Raw genomic sequence first — 19,405 nt, 5'->3', positions numbered from 1 at the left:
CTATTAGAGTTGCATAAAAATAATAATTTCCCGTCATTTTTATAGTTGAAAATTAAATAATTAATATATGGGATCACTTTTCCAAATAACTTCATAAAATTGTATACTATTTGAAAATATGACTGTAACTCAGATATTCAAATTCTCGTTTTCTATAGTCTCATTTTTTACACTTTTTAGATTTTTAATGAGAGTTTCATTCTTTGATCTGAATAAACAGCTCAAACCTTGTGCAAATGAATAATGTTTCCACTAAGTGTGTGTATTTACAATGCATTTCATGTATAAGAACTTCACCCAACTGAAATGCAGAGAAGTTTGTTTAAATCAGATTTTTTTTAACGGTGTCTAGTTATACATGACTTAAGGTAATGAGCTTTCATTTTGATTATATGTAATTCCATCCCTCAATTCATGTGTGCAGCCACAAAAAAAAAAAAAAAAACCAAAAAAAACCAAACAAAGCAAACCACAATTCTGAGACAAGAGTAACCCACTTAAAGGTGGGTTAAAAGAAAAGGTGATTGAAGGTATTTCTATCAAAGTCAACAGTTACCAAATTCCTTCGATGCAGATTTTTGTGTTAGATGGTTAAGTATCTTGAGAAGAAGCCCATAATAACAGAGGTAATTGTATTGGAAGGGTGGTGATGCACATTTTATCCATCTATTTTCTTGCTGTAGCTGCATGATGGGAATTAGAATTTCCCTAAATTCTCCTGAATTTCATCTCTACAGTGTATAACACAGAAAAGCCAATTCTCTCATTTGCTTTTTGTTTTGGTAATGGTTATCTCTTCCTTTATCTGTTAGTGAAAGTAGACAGGGAGTATTTTATGTGCAGGCACCTATAGCTCACAGGACTGGCATAATCGTTTAGAGGAGAGTGGTGGAGTGAAATGGATGAGACTTTTGTTTAGACAGGGATTCTGTTCCTAGCTCTGCCTAACGTGACCCCGTGCAGCCTTTCTGAGCCTCCTATATTTTATCTCTGACATGGGTGGACTGATACTTGCTTTCCTCATAAAGTAGGAAGATGGAGCTGTGCTTAGTAATTATCTATATGAAGTGTCAGCATCATTAGGCATGATCAGGGGAAGAAGCAAAAACAGGATCCTGAGGCTCCTCCAAGCTTTTCCTGGCTGGTGAGGCACTCCAGCAATCCTAGCTGTTTTTCCTGTAAGTGCTAGTTTTACTCAGTTGTTTTTATAAACGATGGAGAAGGGATAGTGGGTTCAAGAAAAATGCATAGGATGAGTAGGTAAAATCTCTAGAAATGCTAAAAAAACATGAAAAGTGAGACCCTTCTTTCTTCAGCAAGCAGATCTCACAGCAGTGCCATACCACCTCTTAAATCCCCATGGACTCTCTTCATGCCAAAATTTGAATTGTTTCTACAAACCCCAAAAATATTGCAGGCTTTTAAAAGAATCGTGGAATCATTTAAGTTGGAAAAGGTCTTTAAGATCATCAAGTCCAGCCATAAGTCACACTGTTAAAGCAGTGTTGTTTTTACTGCCCTTGTTTCTAGAAGTAGATGCAGGCCAATGTAAAGGGTGATATGTCTCCTAAAATATGCACAGATTTTTTGCATTTACTCTGGGAAAGAACATGGAATTAAACAGAAGTTGACTGATCAAGGTAAATACCAAAAGGTCAAAGTAGGAATTTTTTGATTTACTGCCAATTTTGAAAAAAAACAAAATTCCAATTCCATAGTTGCTCTTTTTTCATATCGCAGATAGCATCTTGAGAATTCAGCCTGAACACAACAGGAATGTCAGCATGAAAGATATTACTATTTCAGGTCATTATCAGTTTGGTTTAATCTAAAATTCAGATGTAATTCGGTGGAGTCCCGTGTATGAGCATTTTTTTGCTGTCTGCAGAAATGCAGTCTGCATTTATCCTAAGCTTTAGTGTTCCTCATTTGTTTTAGCATGTAGAGGAAACTGTAAAAAAACCCCAACAACTAACAAACCCAAACAACTTTTTAGTTCCTCTCAGATTAGCTCTTTTTATGAGCTAGCTTTGAATTTCATTGCACTGTGTTTATGTCCAAATTTTCTCAAGTCCTTTTGTGTGGCGGTTTTCCCTGGTTTGGATGGGTCATACCAAAAAAGGTGAAAAGAACATAGATTAAAGAGAGTTGAAGGTGTGACATTTAAACCTCTTTAAATCATACTCATTTGTTGTTGAAATTTTTTTCAGTCTAGCAGATTTGTTAGGGTCTAGGATAAACAATCACTAAGAAATGAGGAAAATGTAATTCAATCAGAGCAGATTAATTGCATGCATTATTGCCACAAAGATGTGTATATGTATCCTCAATGTGCTTTGCACAGGAAAGCTTACTTGGGATTTCATGTACTACATTTGGAACAAGGGCTCAATTTTGGTTGCTTGCAGATCCTTTTCCCTGCCCTGGTCTTCCATCTTATCATCCACCCAGCCCTGGGTCTCTGATATTTTGACACCTGCTGGGTCTCAGGTTGAACCCAGTTAATTAACCCGTATGTTGTTGTTTATTTCAATAAAAATACCAGATTACTTACAAAGAAATTAAGCAATCTTTTCAACCTCTGAGCGCAGCCTCGTGGGACAGCCAAGGACAGCTGTAAAGTTCTTCTTTTTAAGAAGTTCTGGATAATGTCAGCTGAGAAAGCTCTTAGTAAACAAATGAATAATTGATTGCTCAGCTTTCACATAGCTACTGCGTTTCTGGGCTCACATGACTCATTTGTGAACCATTCCTGTCGTCCTAATGCCATAACATTGGAGAAATGATGATTGTTTCTTGGAGGATTCTTCTGTGGACATAGTTGCCAAGACCAAAGCTGTAATGGTTTGTTATTATGACCTTTGTTATTCCATTAGGCTCAATAGCTTTAAAAAAATGATGTGTGCATACTTTAGGAAAGTTTTTACCCTTTACATTGACCTGACATCATAGTTTATGCTACAAAATGTATTAATGACAAAGTAGTGTTTTCATGTCAGGAGGACAAATTTTAACAACTATAATCTGCCCTTAGTCATCATAAATACAAATGTATTGGTAAAACAGACCTTGTTAATGCAGCCAAGACAAATGCTAGGCTATATTTCAAATGAATTTGAAGCATTAGTCTATACACTCCACGATTTTTTTTGTGTAGCTTCAAATACATTATTGTCAAAGTACTGTTAACATGGTTTTCCAGTGGGTATTGTAGAGCAGTAATGGCCCATCAGATGCAAACAATCTAGGCTGTTTTTTCTTGATTACTTGAAGATGTGTACATGTCTTTGAGGATATGGCAGGGCATAGGGAGCATTCAATTAATATTGTTTTGATGTTTTTTCAATACTTTAAAAATCGGCTGTAAAAAATATTGTGAGCCTAATAGTGCTTGCAAATTGCCTTGTACAGTAAAGAGTTTAATTTATAATAAATTCTGTACATTATAGTTAACTGAAGTACACCCTATCCAGTACCACTGCTCACTGCAGTGGTGATATAAAGTAGGTTTGCTATTTTCAATTACTCTAGAACTTCGAGGCCAATTCAGTGATCACAAGAGCTCTGTTGTGGTTTTGCTTCCATAAATTAATTAACTGTAAGCAAAAGGGTTGGCTTTGTTCCTTGACTTACACCCTTTATTGGACACACAGGTCTGGCAGGGCAGAATGGGACTCTAGAAGAAGCTGCAAAGCAGAAAGGCTCCCTGCTTCCTTCTAGCTCCCTTCCATATTTCCTAGCTGGTGTTTGAAGAGCTGTTACCTGTCCTGGGAGGTCCCAAGGGAATGTGTAAGAAACTCCTGGCTTTGGTTTTTCCAACACCTTTGTGGAGGAGAACTGCCTGTCACTGTACTCTGACACCAGTGTGCTACCAACATCATGGAATCTTCTCTTGTGGACACTTTGCTGTCAGGATTTTGTGTGGAGAAAGGAGATAGTGAGCTTTCAAAATTCTTCCATAGATTTGCAAGGAAGCAGAATTGAATGAAATTGGGTTGTGTGTGGGTTCAGGCAAAGGGAAATTCCTCCACACTGCTTGTGTTTACAGGAGAAATGCACCAGAAGATCTCCCTGCCTGTTAAAGTGATACTGGAGAAATGTTTCTTTCACTCAAAATGACACTGCACTAAGGCAAGTTTGCAAATATCTGTCCTATCCACGTTTTTAGCTGAGGAATAGGTATTTACTGATACAAAAAGTGATGAAGAATTCTTGATGTCAGAGAGAAAGAGGAGACTTAGCACAGAATCTCTGCAAGACGGAAACATCTATTGCATATCATCCCGTGCATATGGATAAGTATATATTTAAAGATTCATCTCTCTGGTTTTAAACCTAAATCCTTGTGGAAAACAGTATGTGTCTTAGGAATCCTGGATGCAAAATTATCATGCTTCTGCTCAGTGATGTTTAACTGCTGAATTAATCAAGTACAATTGCTTAAGGCCCTAGAGGGAAGGATGTAATAAATCTTGGGAGTATTTGTTCTGGTTTATGGCTGGAAGAAACTGCGTAACATTAAATCAGATGTTATAAACATTTGCAATGGCACATTTTCCTTACTCGGGGCATTGTGGCATGAGTCTTGAGAAACTAAGGAGGGTATGTCCTGAGGCCTGGATGCATTTATTCTAATTTGTTATAGCTGACAGCATTGCTTTGCACGGGGTGGGAAGAGGCCGGCTGCTGAGGAGCTGCACGCTGTGCATCCCACGCTTTCAGGTAGAGGGCAGTCGGGTACCGCACACGGGATAAACTTCCCTGAGATGGGGAAAAAGAGAGATGGATTCATTGTACCCAGACTCTAAATATTGTTCTGGAGCAGGACAATTTGCTGACAGTACATGGAACTTCTCTGCACTGGGAGCAGGAGCTGCAGAGACATGCAACAGCCAGTTGAAAAAAACTACCCTGGCTGAAATAGGAATCTTCCTGAGTTTAAAATGGAGCTGCCTTGAGCTGTTTTCCTCCCTGCAGTGGGGGACAGTTCCAGTGCACTGAGCAGTGTGTGCTGTTCTCATGCACAGCATGTCCTGCCCCTGGGACATTGATCACTGGAAGCAAAGCAAGGAGGCAGAGCCTCTTTCTCTAGAAAAGACACGTGCCTGCCATTCCAGCCAAAGGAGCTTTGTCTCACTTTAGGGAACCATGTCCTGAGGCATTTGTGGGGCTTTTTGCTTCTGATTTGCAAGCACCATCCTTGTTCACTGCATGATTTGCTCAGAATCCTTCAGAGCTGCTTAGAACATTTGGAAGGTCTAAATGATGCCAGCTGGGATAAGGAGCTAAAGCTGGACTCCTCTTGTGCCAGGGAGGCAAGGGTGAGCTGAAGTTTCTGGGTTGAGCCCTGAAGAAGCTCCTTGTTCTGGCCAGGGATGGGTGAGAAGTTGCTGCTTCTGGCCCTGGTGCCCCAGACTTCTTCTGCAAGAGCTGTTTGCTGATTTGCTGTGTGAAGCAGTCTGAGGGGCTGTGATTATTGCATTGTCCCAGTAGTTTGTGGCCTTAGACTGGGAACAAGAGCTGGGCTGTTCCACAGGGAAGCCCTTGTGGTACCAGGTCTTCTTCTTGCTCAGGTATTTGAGAGCCTCTGGGTGATGGGAGCTGCTTGAATTGCTGGAAAGGGTCTCTTGGGAAATTACTCCAGAAGCTGCATGGCATAACTGGAGCTTTTGTTGTCCAACTGGTTCAAAGGAAAGCAAAAGACAAAAGGCAATCTAAGGGCAAATGTCTGCTGCCAAGGCTGAGCAGGTAATAGTCACTCATCCCCTTGGACTGTAAAAGCCCAGCAGGGGCCCAGTGGGACCACCTTGCTTGCACCAACATTAAATCTGGTCCCAGTGCCCCTGCACCAGGTCACTCAGCTTCTGTGGCCTTCTCAGACCTTCCCAGCAGAACCTGCAGAGCTGCTGGGCAGTGCATCAGCAGACAAACCAGCCCTGCTTTAAGAATTCAGCTGAAAGCATAAAGGATGCTGGATGAAACTGTGTCTGCAGAGGGGGCTGAGGGTCTTCTGCTTCCCATCTTGCAGTGGCTGCACTGTAAAGCACATCCCAGAGCTGCACAGGGCAGGAGCCACCTGCCACAGCAGCCTTGCAGACACCCTGACCAGCTGGCTGCTTCCCAGCTGGTGTTGGAAGTCTCATTAGGAAAGTGCTCCCTGCTGAGGGGCTTTTAGTCATCCTAGGGATATTTTTGTCCTTTCCCATTGGGTTGATGAAAGCACAACTCGTGAGAATCAGAACATGCTTGGGCAGTGAGAGACCTCCCCCTCTCTGGGAGCAGTGTCTGGGTGGGAGCTGCAATGGTGAAATGCCTCGGGGTTTGCCTATCACAGCCTCAAATCCAAGCAAATTCCCAGCTGTGATGCTGATGGGGCAGGGGATGCTGCTGGTGCTGGTGCCTATGAGCACAGCACCTCCATTCCTCTGCTCCCTGGCTCCTGCCCTTCCCATGCCAGTGCACCACACCTGTGCCTCTGTCCCGACAGCTCAACGTCACACTGGCTTTGTTTGCAACAGCTGTAGAGAGCAGCAAGGCCACACCAAAAGATATGGCCATTCTTTTTTAGAACAATTTCCTGGGAAGCTTTTTTCTTTCTTTTCTTTCCTTTTTGTTTTTCTCCTTCCGTAACGTAACTTTAGGTTTTAAGAGGGGACGGAAAATAATAAATAGTCTAGAGAAAATAGATTAGTGAGACCGTGTCTTAGGACACTGGAACAAAGGGGCATTCAATGAAATTAGAAGGTGGTAAATTCAGATCAGGGGAAGTTTTTTTATATGAGGTGGTTCCAGGCTGAGGATGTCATTGCCTCCGGAGACAGCAAAGGCCAGCAATGTGGTGGGTTTTGAAAGGGCTGAAATTTGGATGGGTAGCAGGAATGCTGAGAGTTACCAAAGTCAAGAGAGAGTGCATGGTGTTAATTGGGTAGAAATACTAATCTTTCAGGAAAAAGATTACCTCTGTCTATTGCAAGCTAGGATCTGCAGTGGGACAGGTAATTTCAGTGCTTGGTGGGACTCCAGAAGCAGACTCAAACATCCCCAGAAAAAACAGTGATGCAGAGAAACTCATTCAGGGAGCCTGCAGCAGCACCAGAATATAAGCACAGAATTTGCCACAGGGCCACCCTTCCTCTCACAGGCTTGGGCTTTCAGAGCTTCTCCTCATGTGAGCAGGGCTTGGACACAGACACTCTAGACCTGCCTCTAGTGAGAAATTGTGGCTGTCAAGAAACTTGGGTTTTATTCCTCTGCTTCAATGTTGTTGTAAAAATAAATGTCTTTAGAGATATTCATAAAAGTTAATGGAAGTCTTGAATAGAGCTTTTTTTCCCCTCCTACCAACCTAATAAAATGTGTTGCTTTTTCTCCCAAGTATTTTTATATTAGCAGGCAGTGGCTGCTGCTGGAGAACTGTTCTAGTGCTATAAAATTACTCCAGATGGAGACCTTCTTGCTGTTCACTGACTCCAGGCTCAAGCAAAGCTGAAATGTAATGCTTGTCCTGATGGTCACCATCCTCAGCCAGGAAATATGGGAATGTGTTTGGCTCAGGGAGCAGTGGCCATCTCCCCATACGATGTCTGATTTATTGAATGTCTGCTAAAACAATAGTTTTGGGATAATTTTTAGATTTTCTTTAAGAAAAGGAAGAAAATGAAGGAAATGGGACGGATGCTCTGGGCTTGACAGGCGCAGCACAGAAATCAGTCCCTGCAGATTTGGTGTTAACAGTCATGCTGAATGTCTGCATCCAGTGCTCATTCTTCCATCTGCTTGGGAAAGTCACAGCCTCTCTCTCCCAACAGCTGACACAGAGATGCAGCCAAAGCTTCTTCCTGGCAGGGTGAGCCAGCAAGGGCTGTGGGTGCCCACCACCATCAGGACCAAATACTATTAAAAAAATTAAAAATAAAATACTTGTGTGGTGCTCGCTGTGCAGGGAAGGAAAAAACCTGGTTTTTTCCAGTGTGCAGAGGTACATCACTGCTGTGGTGGCAGTGAGGTGAGGGAGCTGAGCAAATCCAGGGTGAGCTCAGAACTGCTCAGGACATCTCTGCAGAGCACCTGGTACCCAGACATTCTTCTGCAGCAGCAGGAGGCATCCAGTCTGGAAAGTTTATACCACTGCTAGAATATGCAGCAGCAGTAGTGGAGTTAGGATTTTCTGTGCCTTAGTGCTGAAATGCTTCAGGATTTACCTATCAAGCTCTGAAATCCAAGCAAAGAAAATCCTGGCTCTGGTGAAGCATTGAACAGGTGCTCCCTCTTGTTCCTTCTGGTTTGGAAGAGGCATAGGATGTTATCTATTAGCTTATCTAACCTAAGCTTTATCATAAAAGAGTCTTTGCATCATCCCCCCATTTTGTTCTTGCAGAGTACCCACCCTTTCTCACCTGTGAGACAATTTGTGCACATTTCATGTTTTCTTTGGAAATGGCTTGCACTGAGCCAAACTTTTATTCCCTTTCTCTGTAGTGGGCCAGGTTTTCTGCTCTTTTCTAAGTGACCCACACTCTAGCAGCTTGTCCTGGCTGCTGTGCCATTGTTCCTCACACATGTGCTATCACCGCTTTTGCTGCCGGGCTGTTTGTCTTTTGATTGCATGCGGCTGGAAGGTTGAGCGTCAATGAGCCCCGTTACTTTCTCATGGCTTTTCCTCTCCTCCAGCAGCTCAGCCTGGCAGGTGACTTTGCCATTGTTGTGCCGTCTGGGGCTACGTACGCACGTAGGAAGTTCGCAGGGGAGGTTTTCTACGTTTTCCTTTCCTGCCGAGGGATCTGTAAACGCTCTGTCAAAGCCCAGCGTTTGACTTCTCTGTTGTCCTCACGGCAGCACGCTGAGGGTCAGCTGTGCGCTGTGGTTTCCCCCAAGAAAACTTGGAGATTTCAAGGAGGGGAATTGTAATCCATTGTTGGATACCCTTTCAGTCAGGTTTCCTTCTCCACTGAAAACAGCCGACAGGAAAGTAATTACAGGAGCAGATGTGACTTGTGACGTAAATGTTACTTCTGGCCCTTTTGTGCCTTTTTTTTTGATTAATCCAATAGGGTGATTCCAAAGTCAGCTGGTACGTGAAACACATGGCGTACTGTGGTGGTCACTTCAAGTTTTTCCTTGGTTCAGTCAGATCCAGGGACAATTTGCAATACCTTACCAACCATTTTTAAAAATAAAATTTGCAAGTAAGAGGAATTTTTGGAGCCACTTCAATATGTGCATCCCTATGTAATTGCCTGCATGAATCCCACTGCTCTGTCCACTGACTGATGTCTCTGTTGTGAGCGAGGTACTGAAGTGTTGCTTGTAATCCCTCTGTAGTAATAAATCTGTAAGTGTTTTCCAGCTCATGTTTCTTTTCGAGACAACTTAAATCCATGCCTGAAGTCTGGAAATAAAGCTGGTTTTAACTATTTAGGTCTTCTAAATCACCTCATTTTTAAGGACATCATGCAATTTCTGCTGTATCAGATGGTGCTGTTACAGAATAAGTGTTTGTAGCCTTTCTAGATGCTCACTCCTCTGGGTGTTTTGTGAGGATAACCCCAGTGGACCATCAAGTTTGATATCCCTCTGGGTCTGTGCTGAGGCCAGCAGTCTGGCCAACCACTAATTCCTTGGCACAGCCCCTTCCTTGAGCAGCCTGGTGTCCAAGTCATCCCAGGGCTGTGAGTTGTCCCCTAGACAGCTGCAGCCCAAGAACTTGTGTCTCCCTTCACCAAAAGCTGGATGTGTCCTTGAGCTTCCTTGATGCCAGTGCAGCAGTGCCTTGGTGCTGCCCCTGAGCTACATGCCAGCCTTGGAGTTCCAAAGTGAGTGGTCACTGCTGGAGCACTGGGAGTCAGACCCTGAGGTTGCTCATCTCTTTATACACAGGACTTTAGTTCTTCACAAACTCGCCTGGCATTGTCTGCCCAAAGCTAATGTGTCAGCTGGAAACTGGACACACAAGCTGCTACTGACTGGTGGCAGAGCCAGGCACACATCTGGTACACATCTGGGGGCAGAGGACATGCCTGCTGCTCACCTTGCTGCTGCCCAGCACTGCAGGGGCTCATCTCCCTGCCCACAGCCCCGAGTGCTGCAGCCCTGCAGAGACAGCACAAGAAGTGGTGGACATTATCCCTGCTCATGGAGTAGGGCACTGTAAAGCTGAATTTACCCCATACCCTTCACTGGAAAAGGTTTTGCTTTCATGTGCTGGAGGGGTGGCTGAGGAATAGAAGTTGGCAGGAGTGGCCACCAGAAGGCTGCAACTCCAAGTGGCACCTGTTAATGTGAGGGCTGACTCTGTCTCATGAAGTTATTAATACTTCTGGCCACAGAAAACTTTCTTCCAAAGTATGTCCTGCCTCATTAGCAGTCCCCACCCAGGGACCTCCTTTCAACTTCTCCAAGCTTCCCAGCACCTCGCCACAGGGACCAGTCAGGGGCACAATAGCTCCAGCCTGTTTATTTCATTTCACTTTTCCTCTCCTCTTGGCCAGCAGCCAGCAGAGATGTTCTTTGCAAAGATAATAGTTTCAACTTAATCATTCACCTCTTATGTGTCTAAAAGGAGTTAAGGAGACTGGATGTTTCCAAGAAAAATAAATGAACTGAACTCTTTCAAAGGGGCCTCTTTAAGGCTGTTTTATTGATTAAAAAAAAAAAAAGCAAAGCAGCAAGCTCTTCCTGCACATCACCCCTGCCCTATTTATTTTTTAAATGCATGTTTAAATTTGGAGGGACAGTCATGAATAGAAGGATTATGAAGTGTTTCTCTTTGTGAAGGGATTTGTGTTTAGAGAGATGCTCCTAGCATGATATTCCAGTTGTGTTCTTTCTGGGAGTAGTAAAGCTGGATCTGAGTCTCAAGGGACTCCTTCCTCAGCCTGCATGTGGATGACAGGCAAAAACTCACCCATTTATTTGGTTTTGGTTGGCTTTTTTTAAAGGGGATCGTGATTCTGTGTGGTTCATTTTGGAGTTGTTATTTTTGTCATGCCCTAAAGCTCTGATGTTTCAGAAAGTTGGAGGACCCAATCCCTTGATGATGGATCCCTTTAGGTTACCTCCGGCTAAGCAACCACTATCACCAGCTCCTTTTGGAAATAAGACTTTTTTTAAGCCACAGAAAGCACATCTTCCTTCCACCTTGCTGAGGGACAGTGATTAAAACCCATATCTTTCCCACTGGCATATCCTGTCCATGAAGCTGTTGAGAAAATGCATGTCCTTGGGAACTGTGGATAAAAATAAAAGGTTTTCCTTTCAACAATATTTAACAAAGGCTTTTTTTTTTTTAAACCTGAGAATTGGACAGTTTTGGTAAAGGAGCTCACTTGTAGCTGGGAGTTCAGAAGTAAGTCTGAACCTGAGGAATGAGCTCCTAAATCATGCAGCTTTGGGGAAATTCATATTTTAATGTAACCTTCAAACCAAAAGCTACACTGTGGTGGACCCTAAACCATAGGAAGAGCCAAATGCCATCTGGAAAATCTGGAAGGACCAACAGGCTGCCCTGAGCTCAGGCTGCTTTCCCTTGGCTCTCCAGGACTGGAGCTGTGGGTTGTGATTCTGTGGTTTTCCTACCTTCAAAGAAGCCTCTTTCCAGAAAAAAGTGAAGTGTATGAATCCATTCCTCCTCTCCCATGCTTCTGGTTCCATCCTCCGAGCAAAGTGATTCCATGGTGCTCTGAGCTCTCTGTTGTGGTGCTGCCTTTTGCTCATGCTTAAGTATGTGCATGTATATGTACTTAGCAACCTCTCCCTGCAGCTATGGAGAGTCTCTGCCTGATCCTACCTTTGGAAAACTGTTTTCCTTGTGGGTACAGATTGTAGGACTCATGTAAGTGTCCATAAAATAGTGGGAAAGGGGATAAGGTTTTAAGTGTCATTCACTATTCATAAAAATTCCTGCAGTGCAGACACCCATTTTCCAGACTTTGATGACTAGGGGGAAAATTGTCCTGCCAGGTGGAGTGGGATTTCTAGTTCTTTCCAGCAAATGAAAGGCTGAATTTAGCGAGCTTGGAGTGAGATGGAAGGGAAGTTCTTCTCCTCCCCCTCTTTTCTCCTTTCCCCCTGGGCATGCAGCACCCTCCTCCTTAGAGATCACAGACACGTTAATTTTCATGAGGCTGTGATGAGGCTCTGGGCTGCCCTGTGTTTCCCTTCCCCCTCACTGAGCACTCCAGTAACCACACATTACCCAAGCCCAGCGTTTTCTGCATGACTCAGATATTTTTTTTAAGAACTAGAATCCAATGGACATTTTCTCCACTGATACCGCTGGGACTAGAGGTCTTTTTTTTCCCACCAACCTTAAAAACATGCTGATATACTTCAAATTTTTTTTCGTTTCCAATATTTTGTTGTTATTAAAACAGCCCCAAGTCCCACAGCACCAAAGGATGGGATATCTCTTGCTCTTTTCTCCCTTCCTCAACAGCTAATAAGAAAATAAAAAAGGTTAATTAGACATAAAAGAAAATACTGAGGGACACTTGGACCATCCTTGATGGCTGGGCTGAGCTGGGGGCACTGGTAGTGCAGGGTGGAGGCATGGCACAGGTTGCAGCACCCTGGGGTGCAAACAAGAGAAGAGGAAACAGCTGCCATCCTGAAAAATGGATCATGCTGGAAAAAACCTGCACTTTTCTTAGACCTGAGGCATCCAGCTGAGGCTGGGCATGCATCAGCCAGTGCCAGATGAAGAGCAGAAAATGTGAAAATGAAGGTAGTGACCTACAGTCCCTCTGTCACCCAGGGTCTGGGTCCCAAATAAAAACAAAAGTGCTGGGCACCTGATTAGGTTGAACAACAAGGCAGTGAGCTCCCACTCAAAGCTCTCTGAAGACAAGGAAAGAGGTTTTGGAAGGGCTGGCACCAGCTTTGGTTACAACACACTGTGGCACACGTGATCTGCGTGCTCTCCCGTACTGGAATTGTAGATCTGTGGTGGGTGTCTGGGTGGATCCATGCTCCTGCCAGCTCTGAGCTTCCCCGGGAAGCACAAGCAACATGTGGAGCCAATGTGTGATTCCTCATGTGAGTGCCAAGGAGTTCAAATGGACAGGTTTTGGGCCACAGTTCCCATCTGACGTTGCCTGCCTGATGTGATTATTCAAGCTGAATTCCTTCAATTGACAGCCGTGCTATTTCCAGTCTCTTAGTCAGCATATACCACTCTGCTTCCCAGTCTGATGAGACCTGGATTTTCCCACACTCCTCCTTAAATGGAAACACATTGTTCATCTTCATTTTATTTATTTATTTGGTACAAAAAAACAAGATACTGCTATAACTTTGAAGTGCTGGCTTCTACAATGGTTGGTTCCTTTTTGGAGCAATGGGTTTTCCTAAAAGCCACTCTCAGCAAGATCCTTATCAAACTCTTCTTAGCAGGAGACAATGAACATTTCACAGCATGAAGAGAAAAAAAAAATAAAAAGGTTGGTGAGAAGACAAATGCACTAAGTGAAAAGATAGCCAGGGTGAAGATGAGATCTCCCAGCCTTGTAAACACAGATTATTTTCTGTCTAACCTACAGTTTCCGGACATTTTACTCATTTAGTCAGTTCCAGAGTCAATTGAGGGGCGAAAATGGGAACCTGGGCAATGTCTGCACACTTCCATTTGGAACCCATAAACTTCACACTCATGTGCCCAAATTCCAAGGATCTCACTGCCCGTAGTTGCCAGGGGTGGCACTTAGGAAGGGATCTGGCAGGGAGAGGTGGCTTTCCACAACAGGTCACACTGGGACCAGTTTGTTCCCTGGCTCAAGGCAGGGACCTGGGAGTTGGCTCTGCTGGGGAAAATCACTGCTGTGCTCTGGCTGAATCCAAGCAGCTCCATGCAGGCAGATGGCAACTCTGTGTGGAGGAAACGTTGGCTGGCATCTGCCTTTTTTTGTTTTTTGTTTTTTTTTTTTCTTTTAGCCTAATTGTATTTTTAATTATTTGTCAGATGCTTCTTTGAGCCAAGACTATGCAATCAATGTTTGTTGGTTAAAATAGAAGTAAACACTAGGTTATATAAACAAAGGAGTGCTCTGGTTTACTGCCCAGGGATAACGCCGGCATTGTTGCGTGGATCCTCATCTGAAGGCTTTGAAGATTGCTTGCTCTATTTATTTTTCTAAAGATGGATAACTTTGTTCTATTTGCTCAGCTTCTTAAGGGCTTGAATAGACAAGAGGTAAAGTGCAGCAAAGGTGGGTCTGGCTCTGAAGGGGCCCGGCAGGAAAATGTGTTTTTGGATTCTGATCTCATCCCAAAAATGTCTTGCATTTCAATACCTTTAGATAGCTTGCACACTGGAAATGCCAAAGAACCGGAAACCTTCGCTCCAAAGTCAACTCTGCTTTCATTAATAATTATTTTAAGACAGCACTGAGAGAACAGAACAGTACTATGTGGAGCAGAAAGAAGCCCGTGAGGAATTCAGGGCTGAGCAAGAGTTCAGCCCCCATCCCCACTGTCATGCTGGATGTCAAGGAGCAGCATCCTGAGACGCAGGGGAGGTGTTTGCATGAGGTGATGGTGAGGGGTGTGACACAGGAGGGAAAAAAGAGCCTCTCTGCAAGCAATAGCAGCAACAGCAGAGCCCAGCCACTGCCGGGGAGAGGCAGGCAGTGGGATGGGCGGAGGAGCTGTGCCCCTGGGGCTGGGGAGGGGCTGAGCCTGGCTCAGGTGACCCCCAGCAACCACAAAGGCCACATTCAGGGAGCACATGTCCTCCTAACTTCTTCATGTGGGAGAGATGCTGACTCCACTTTACAGATGGGAAAACCAAACAGCAGAACACAAGGATGCACATTTTCTTGCCTAACGTGGGACTTGACTCCTTCCTTTGGGCTTGACCTGGTATCATCCCTCACCTTGTTTTCTTGTCATAAAGTTGCTGCTTGTGCCTGTGATCCACTCCTACAGGTCCTGGAGATCATTACAAATAAAATTAAATTTATCACTTCTCTGTGTAACGTGCCAGTCCTGGCAGCACGTTGTGCAAGCACAACAGCAGTGAGAAGCGTATGTTCTGCAAGTCAAGTTAGTGGTATTTTTTTTTTCACTGCCAAGGACAATAATTTTTTTCCTCTTTTTTTTTTTTTTTTCTTTTTCAAAATAAACATCATGCTGGAATGTGCTGCAGCAAATGGCTTGGGCTCTATTATATTTCATGCAGCTTTCTAAACAATTTTCAACCCTGCTGGCCCAGTGTCAAACAGAAGGCAACCAACAATAGCAAAATCCCATTAAAGCTGAGAAGGTTCCTTCCTGAGGTGAACACGGCCAGAAATAGTAATCTTGGCTCTCTTTTCAATTTGGCATTGGGGACTAATAATGCCTGTTCTCCTAATGGAAATTATCTAATTTCATCCAAGTGCAGCTCCAGAGAGAGCTGGGCTGACGCACAAACAGTCAATATAACAACATTCTTCTTGAAGAGCTGAACAATGGGGCTTTGGTGGGATCGTGATTAACAACGTCAAACTAAGAACAAACAGAAGGTGTAAAAATAGGCATCTGAGGAGTTGACACAACGGACTATTTTTCATCTGTAAGGCCAGAGGAGAATAGCTTGTTAAATTGTATGCTTGGAGCACTTCATCAGATGTTGTGTGGAATGATGAAAAAAAAAATCCATTTCCCATCTGGGTCTGAATGTACTAAGGAACTGCACATGCCTTATTAATATAAATCACGCTAGGAGTATAATTCCCATTAGCATTAAAGAACCATTTTTCAATGAAATACTCTTGCACCAGGAACACCTAATGGGAAATAATGATGTTTGCTTCATTTGGAGAGAATAGTAAAATACAGTGTGGAGACAGAGAAGGGAGAGAAGCGTTTCTTCCCTCCAGTGTGATGGGTTTTTGCGTCTGCTGTAAGATATTCCCTTCCCAACCTAGCAGAGTTGTATCCAGGCTCTGTGCAGAAGCCCCCAGAGGTGGAAGGGAATGGTGATGAGGGGAAGAGCTGCTCCAGAAAATTGGAGCAGTGCTATGGCCCAGTGTCAAAGCGCTGCTGTCCTTTTCCCCTCAGGCCCCCACCCAGGCTGGGTGAGAGAAGGGGTCCAGCCTCCCTCCCTCCACCCCTGCTTCCCTCTTTCCCTCCACCCCTCCTTCCTCCCCAGGGCAGCCTCACATTTGGAGAGCTGAGATGGCTTCAGGCCACCTCCACCCCCTTACCCACATGGTTCAACTTCACCCTGTGGAACTCCTCCTCTCCAAAACCAAATCAGCACTCCGGGCATTATTTCTCATGTCTTGAGAAAAGAGCAGCAGTTCCTACATTTCCCTTTAACACTGAAGCCACAGCTGGTCTCACCAGTGTGCCTGGTACATTAAAAAAGCAGAAGCATTAGGACTGGGTGAAACCACCACACAAGTCATTAGCTCTGGTGCCTCGCCTTCTTTCCCCTGGCATTTGCTCTGCAGGGACTGTGTGTGCCCGGGGTGAATTCCAGTCCTCGTGCTGTGCAGGCACACAGTGGCTCCCAAGCCTCAGCATCGCCTTGCTTTGACTCTGAGGGATTTACTCTCCTTCCCTGCCTTAAGCACTGCAGCTTCCTTCTAGCTCCTAATGAAAGGAAAGTGTAGCCTTGAAATGCTGGACAAAATTCCCACCTCTGGTTAAGCAGGTATGGTTTCTTTTGATTTTCACAAAATCCCAAGTAGCCATTTCCTCGGTGTTATTTTTAGAGCATGAGAGGGGAGGTCTGTGTTTTCCTAAAGCCCCCAGGCGCGCGCTGGGGCAGTGGGATTTTGTGCGGGACACGACACGGTTAACTGAGCTCTGTGTTGTGGCCCATGGCATGCAGGAATGACCCCGCTCCCCCTTGCTCACCCCACAGGTCACCCCCTGCTCCGGGTCTGCCAAAATTGTGTCGTTTTCTTGTTCTCCTTCCTCCTAACAACAATAAAACTGATGAAACGTATGGAAATTGCTAGTAATGAAAGCAAATTGCACCAGAAGTAATACAACACCATGTTGCCCTCAGCTTCAGCTTTCACACCTGGTTAGTCCCCAGAGCTCCCAGAAACCAGTGCCTTTCTCCATGTGAAATTCCCAGTCGCCCTTCCACAGCCAGTCCTGCTTCCTGCAGCCCAGCCCTCAGCTCAGCCCCCTCCCTGCATCAGCCGACCCCTCTTCACCTTCCCTTTGGCCTCTGGTCCTTTCAAACCAGGTACGACACCTCTTACATGTCTCAAAACACCCAGCGTGGGACACAGACTCCTCACAAGTAATATTTCTCTACTTCCACACTTTGGTGGGTAGCAGTATCCCACAGGAATGAAAGCAGCTTGGCACAATAACCATCCCTGCCTCCTGGCTGCAGGCAATGCTGTGCCTGGATCTGCCAGAGCCCTAGGGGACCTTCAACATCCAGTGAGTGCCCCGAGCATCCATGGGGGCCCTAGGGAGCAAATCTGAGGAAGTTTCAGGCAGAAGAGTAAAGCCTTGTGGCTGAGCTCACTCCCAGCAGTTCCAGTGGCCATGCACCCAGATTGAATGTGGCCCAGGAGGGTTGTTGTGGTTGAGGATTTTATTGTCAGCTTGCACTAGAGGGTGCTGCTTCGTTAGGGTTTGGGAAAGATCGCAGTAATGGGACTGTCTCAGATGTCTTTATCCCTTGCAAAGTTAGGCTGAGACCTGAAACGTGTTGAGATTCGTATTACCATTCAGCATGGCCTCAAAATGAAATGAATTGCCTAGCTGGGAAAATGAGAATGTCTTGGCTTGCAAAGGAGTTTATACATCTGGGGGTCAAGGGTAAACATTTGGGTTAGACACTGTGACAAATGAAAGGAAAAATTGGTCAGCCTTGCCTTTTTTCTCTCCGTTTCACAATTCCGAGATGAATGGATGCCTCAAGGAGCTGAGAAATCAGGAAAAAAAGTTAAGGACAGGACAGTGAAGGCAGACATGGGAGATAAAAAGACTTTGGAATTCACTGCTACAGGATAGATAATCAAAATCTCATGATAAAATTTTTTACAAGAAATAAAAGCAAAATACCTTTTATGACCGCTACAGTATTTTGGCTAAGATAAAAGTAACCAGATCCCAGGCAGTGAGATATAAAATGATGTGTTAGAGGTATCAGTAGGAAATTGCTTCCCCTGTGTGCTGCATTGCTGTGTTGACTGTGCCTCCTCTGTTTTTGTTTCCATTTGCCGAAGGCGTGGAGGAATGGCTATTGCTGTAGGCAGCATCCCAGACCCGCAGCTGGGAAGGGGATACCTTACACCACCCTGCTCGGCTCCCAGAGCATCTGCCCACCCTCCTGGGTGTCTCACAGGGAGCTGACCTGGGTCTTCCAAGACCTGGTGGAGCCTGGCACAGGGAATCTGTGAGCTGTCCAAGTAATGGCTGGACTTTATTTAGAGCAGTTTTGGTTCCAGTGAGGGAAGCAGCTCTGGAGGGTGCTATATTCATGCTGTATAGTCTGGCACGCTTGTTTATGGTCCCATAAAACTCCTCTGGCTGGCACTCCCACTTGGCATCCACCAGGAGGCATCTCCCTTGGGCAAAAAAAGGTTAAAATGGGTTTTTGTAAGGGCCTTGATGACATTATTTTCCTGGTGTTTTACATATGCTAGTAGCAAGGAAAGAGCTGATTTTAGAGTTGGGCTGATATGTACCTACTGCCTTTAAATCCACTTTGAACATGAAAGAAGGGCTAGAAGAAAAACAATAACTATTCTCAAATCCATATGAGTTTTACAGAGTAATTTTCTTCTAGAAACTCGACTTCCTTATGGGGTTGATTTTCTCTTTTATGCGTCTGCATTCTGATATCTTTATTTCCAGCTTCCCCACATTTTTGACCGCTGTTGGCAAGAAGGAGGAAACTGTTTCTTACTAAGACTTTTATTAGGCAGTTATTAGTATTTCCTTCTTCAATATTGAACAGCTTTTCTGCGCAGTAACTTTAATGTACTGCTGCTGGAGAAGCAAAGGGCTGAAGGAATCAGCCAGGTTTTGTGGAAATAGACGGGGATTGTTCTGGCAAAATCACAGAGACGATGATCCTCTATGGGAATTAAAAAAAAAAAAAAAATTGTTTTTTTTCTGTACTTGCATCTAAATATCCAGCTTGAACTGAGGTACCCTGAGCCTGTCCTCAAGAGAAGCAGTTTGCTTCAGTTAAGGAGCTGCCCATTGGGGTCTCAGCTGAAAACAGGTGTAGTTACACTCTCCTGTCAGATTTAGGAAATACCTGTGGATGCTCTTTTCTCAATGAAAGTCAAATCACCTTCATTTTATGCAGTGGTGCTTTTTTTTCAGTTGCTGTGCGCTGTGCCAACTAAATCCAGCATGTGCAAGCAAATGCTTCCCTGGTTGGCGGTTGCACATGAGAGCAGGGGGTCAGCACTTCTGCACGTCCTGTCGCCCTTAATCAGCCACC

Source organism: Catharus ustulatus, chromosome 3, assembly GCF_009819885.2.
Source record: "Catharus ustulatus isolate bCatUst1 chromosome 3, bCatUst1.pri.v2, whole genome shotgun sequence".
NCBI classification, from domain to species: domain Eukaryota; kingdom Metazoa; phylum Chordata; class Aves; order Passeriformes; family Turdidae; genus Catharus; species Catharus ustulatus.
Note: the sequence above shows the minus strand (reverse complement) of the source record.